General features: G+C 34.0%; 1 pseudogene; it reads right to left on the bottom strand.

The window, feature by feature from the left end:
* Positions 1-636: 636 nt before the first annotated feature.
* On the bottom strand, positions 637-4,845 carry LOC149158047 (cytidine deaminase 1-like; annotated as a pseudogene).
* Positions 4,846-5,605: the final 760 nt, after the last annotated feature.

Raw genomic sequence — 5,605 nt, 5'->3', positions numbered from 1 at the left:
AATTATCAGAGCTGCTTGGTCTTTTCTCCCTAAAATTATCTGTTGGCAGGTTTGGCTTGAGTGAAACAGAAGGATTTTCAGAAACTGCGAACAAGACGCCAAGCTAGTGGTAGTTAAAATTAAATGCCAGTTAAAAGAGTGCCTGAGAGACCATAAAGATGACTTAAGTCTCAGCCAGCAAGATATAAATTGGGGTTCCTCTCTCGATCTTCAGTTCCAAAAAATTGCAAAGAGTATCTCCCTCCCAAAAGTATGGCAAATAAGGGTTACCGCAAAAGAGTTCCAGGGATGGATTTCAAACCATCAGAGACACTTTCTATTTTTTGATGGGGCTACAAAGGGAAATCCTGGAAGAGCTGGAGCTGGAGGAGTCATTTTGAATCCAGTTGGCTTTAGGATCCATAGTTTTTCCTAGGGTTTGGGCATCGCTTCCAACATTCAAGCTGAGGCTTTGGCTCTTTTCCAAGGTCTCAAGATTTTGAAAGTGCTAAACATCAGGGAGGCTAATGTTATTGGAGACTCTCAGGTTATCATTAACACTATGGTGACTCATTCTAAGCCAATGGACCTAAGGCTAGCAAGGTTGATTCACAGAATTACAGACCTTGGAGACTCTTTCCAGAATTTGAATTTCTATCACATGTTGAGAGCCAATGATAAGGAGGCGGACACCGAAGCTAACAAAGCAGCTTTTCTTACGGCTAGAGCCCTGCTTAGAGGCAAACAGGAAATCAGTTTGTTTGTATCCAAATCTTGGGAAAATCTTGTAAATTGACCGCATAGTAGCAGCTAAAAGGAGATGTGAGCTAATCATAAATGTCACGATCTTGCAAGATTGTACGACACTTCTGGAATTAGACTCACCTTTTGTAATCTTCTCTTTGGCATTAAGGCCAAGTTTCTAATATATCCAATAGCCATTTCTGTAAGAAAAAATAATTAACCATTAATTTATTTGGATCATAAAACTATTTATTATAAAAAATTATGTGTTATGAATTCAATATGACCATGTAAGAATTAAATTCAGTGAACAAAATAACAATATTTTTCTTAATTATTAAACCAGACTTAATTAAAAATATATATTAATAATAAAAATAATTAATTTATAAAAATAATAATAATGAAAAGTGTAATTCATATTTTTATTAAAAATAAATAAAAAATGTTTTTATTAAGTATTAATAAGTTATTTTTCATAATTTAAATTAAAAATAATAATAATAAGTATTAATAAAAAAAATTTCATATGAGTTTGTAAGTATTATTAAGTATATCTCTTTTGGAATAAGACTTAGAATTCTAATTTAATTATCAATAATTATTAGGTAGATGATAGAGACTTAACCTCCATGAAATATTCTCCAATATTTAGAAATCAAAAGATAAAACTTATATATATATATATATATATATATATATATATATATATATATATATATATATATATATATCTAATTAACTGATTAATTAAAAAAATTCATTATAAATAAGTGCCATACAATTGTCTTTTTGGGAACATAGTATTGATAAGTCATGATATTACAATAAAATTTATTTACATATTAAGAATCTCCTATGTAAATCTCCATGATTAAAAATCTTGTTACATTATTTTATTTTAAAATGTATATATATTTAATTTATATATTATTCATTTAATATATATATATATATATATATATGAAATTAATAATAATATTATGAAATAAATATTTTACTTTTTTATGATATATTGATGTCTATTTATATTTATCAACCATTTAATTTATATGATTATGTTAGTACTAACCAGTTCTGATCCAGGATGATTAATAACTTAATTAGTGCTGAAAAGTACCATGTTTATCACATAATTGGTATATAAACCTATTAAATATTGATTACAATATTGGGGCTGATGTCACACAAGATTTTATAGAATAATACTAGTGAGGTGCAATGCATGGCAAACCATTGTAGAATTGTTGATCGATCTTAAACAAAAATGACTAAAAATGATCAAATCATTTTACTTAAAAAACCCTGTCCTTTCATGCTCTCTTCGTATAGGCTTGTAAGAATTATACTAAAAATTCCTTATTAGTCTGATTAATGAGGTCATTATTGCCTTAAAGTAATGTAGACACATGAGAGATCTATATTCCAATTAGCATATGGCCATATTAGATATTAATTACAAATTGGGGCAGATGTCCCAAACCACTGAGTTTCCCTACCTAATCTTGTGATGTATTCATCGTAGACCCTTTGATTGATCTTAAATGGAAATGATGAGTGATGGATTCAACAAATAAGAGTGTTGTTAGATCATTCTTTGTAACAATTTAACAGATGAAAAGAACAAAAAAAAAAAAACTGTAGAGCAAGTTTAATGGTATCACCTTACTGACTAACAACTCCTTCCTTCTCCACAAGGACCACTTGAAAAATACCTTCATAGTTTCCTCCATCCTAACAAAGAAATGGAATGATACCAGCTTGTTGTTGGAAATAATATTGAGAGGGGGTGAATCAGTGCTATCAGGTCAATTATTTTTCATTTCAAATCAGATTTGCATACACTACTTCAGTTAGTAAAAACCGCGTATGTACATAACTGCAGTTAAGGAAACTAGTGTATAACCAGCAGACTTGTAATTTAAATTATTCTTTAGATGTTGTTCATTAATCTGTGCATCAAACCATATAAACAGTAACCAGGATTAGTAAACTAGAACAGGCAGTCACACATAAGAACACAAGATATAAGGTGGAAACCCAATGTGGGTGAAAACCACCTGCTGCAATTCGTCTCTATCTTCCTTTAATTAGAAAGTTCTTTTTACAATGATTCTATACTGGTGCAGTCTTATACCAGTACGCAGGCTACTACCTGTAGAAGGCTACAGCCTTCTCTCATTCTCCAACTTCTCCTGGAAGGGAGCTACAACCTCCTTAGCTCTTGTACTAGCTGAGGTACTAGTACATAGGTGCTGACCTACAGAAGGCTACAACCTTCTCTTTACTTCTAGGGACCACGTTTCATAAATTTTCAGACTGGATCCATGAATAACATCAATCAACCATCAAGTATATCAACATCAACCAATCTCCTTTGCACCAAACAAAACTGAATCAAATAGTCACTTCTCTGAATGTTGTACCCAGAAAACAGTGACAATAACCAGACACCAATTCTAAACCCAGAACACTGCAGCAATAAATAGAAGTAGCTAAAACATATTTCAAGAGACGTACGCTACTTCAATGTGTACAACCTGTGTGCATACGCTTCTGAATTAAGGCCAACCAGTGTATACACTAGTTTGAATTACAGAACCAGTGTGTATATGCGCCTTTTCTTCGCTGAACCTGCATATAGATCTATAAAAGATAATTCATCCTTTTCACTTATTCAAACATCAGTTATACCTAGATTATCGGATTTATAGATCAAGTCATGTGCCAAAAATAACAGATCAAAATCACACAAAGATACTACTATTCAAGCCTTAAGATCTTGATCCATCAATAGTACTTATCCTTCTTCTTGCGCTCGGGTTCCTCCTTGATTCAAATCCAGCTATGCACCATAACCCAATGACCAGTATTCCAGATCTAGTTCTTCATAAGATATTCAATGCTTGAGTCAATGCTTTTACCGGATGATCTCCTTCCTCTTTTTAGTCTTAGGCCTTACACAATACCAAGGTCCAAAACCATAAAGAATCAATACCTTGGACCAAATACTTTGGTTCAACACTTCAAACAAGATACCATGGTCCAAAACCATAGGTCCAAATACCAAGGACTACATACCATGCACCAAAAATAAGTTTTCCCACACGTACGCGCTTTTCTTTGCATGAAAGTGCGTGCATACGTATACGCGCCTTTTCATCGTTTAACCCGCGTGTATATGTGCCTTGGTTAAGAGGAACCTATGTATATCTCTTTTTCCTTCATTCTGAGAGCCTAAACTATGATCTATCATTTGAGTGAGTTGCCATCAAGGACAACACCTATGTCATAGCGCCAAACCTGTGTCATAATGCCAACACTTGCAAGGGAGAAAGACTAGGGTTGAATGTTGCAAGGACCTCTTGCATAATATAATGTAATGATACCATCTTGCAAGGGAGAAAGACTGGGGTTGAATGTTGCAGATTCAATATAAAATCTTGTAAAAATGTCCCCTTTTGTTGTCAACAAAGCAATTCCAGAAGGACGCTTACTACATGGAGCATGGTCCAAGTTTTCAACTTTAAGAGTTGCTACCTTGAATTGACGCAAATCTTCAAAGCTTGAAGGGTTGTGGATATCTTTCTCCATTACATCTCCATCACCGATATGCAAGTTCAATGCATTTTCCTTTACATCCCCATCATTAGGCTTAGGATTTGATTCAGGAGAATTCAGAGACTTGAAAGCCAAGCCATTAAAGTGAGTTTGAAAAATAGGTGGTGTGGTTTCCTCCAAATCATGTGGACCAAATCAATGGGGAAGGAAATACAATAGAGACCAAGTCTCGACATGCTCATCAACTATCAATATGTTAATCTCAGACACACCCCACACTTCTTGCAGAAATTCCTTGCAATGTCCACATGGGGCTGTTGAAATCACAATAAATCTAAGTTGGGCCTCTCCATGTTGTGTTGTATTGGCTACTATAAATTCCTCAGCATGAACATAATGAATGAAAGGAAGACCTTCAAATTCCAAATTTACTCCCTTGAAGATGTGTTCGCTCACTCCAAGGTCAACAACTCTAACAAAAAATCTGGATATGGGAACCCTTGTAAGAAGTTGTAATATTCCATTTTCTAGATATGGTCGAAGTGGACAGAATTTGCCCATGGTATTTACCGTGGTATTTTCCCATGGAATTGGCCCATGGTATTTGCCTTCGTTTTTCAAGAGAAAACAATAAAACAATGTCTCTGGAGAGTCCATCAAGCCTATAGAAGGGCATATGAGCCTGATAGTGTGATCATATGAGTTTGTCTATCTTATTGTGTTTTCTTGAGAACTTAGCGTGGCTAGTTCCAGTTTGAGCCTGGGAGGAAAACCCCATGGTGATCTATGTTGGGTGCATCCATTTAGGATTCATAAGTGGTCTTCAGTGTCTTAGATTTTTTATTGTTGAGAAGCTATGCATGCCATTTCAAGGGTTCCAATCTTATTGTATGGGCATGTGTTATTTCCAGCTAATAATATAAATAAAGGTTTGCATTACTAGATCCCGTTTGTGTTCTTATTCTCGTTGAAAGTTTATTTTTAATCAGAACACTAAGTGTGTTATATCTATTATAATTTTTATTGTTTGGGATATTACAATGGTATCAAAGATGGCTTTCCTACCAGCATCAGGGTTTATTACAAAATAGTTTAGAAGCTACTTTTCGTTGATCTGCCATAATCACCCTAACTAATAATGTATCAATTTCGGTGGCTTATTCACATCAACCCTAGTTGATATGTGTAGAAATATTTCCACATCCATCAATCAAATTATTTGAGGCTTAACATCAAATATTTTGCAAGCTTATGAGCAGATCTATTTATCAAGAGCTGACATCTATTAGCCTTTCACAGATGAAGCTTATTTCAGGAGATT

This window comes from Pinus tabuliformis, chromosome 5_2 (genome assembly GCF_031772625.1).
Source record: "Pinus tabuliformis cultivar Carrire ecotype Pingquan chromosome 5_2, CPIR1, whole genome shotgun sequence".
Lineage (NCBI taxonomy): Eukaryota > Viridiplantae > Streptophyta > Pinopsida > Pinales > Pinaceae > Pinus > Pinus tabuliformis.
Note: the sequence above shows the minus strand (reverse complement) of the source record. Positions and strands in the feature narration are given on the sequence as shown.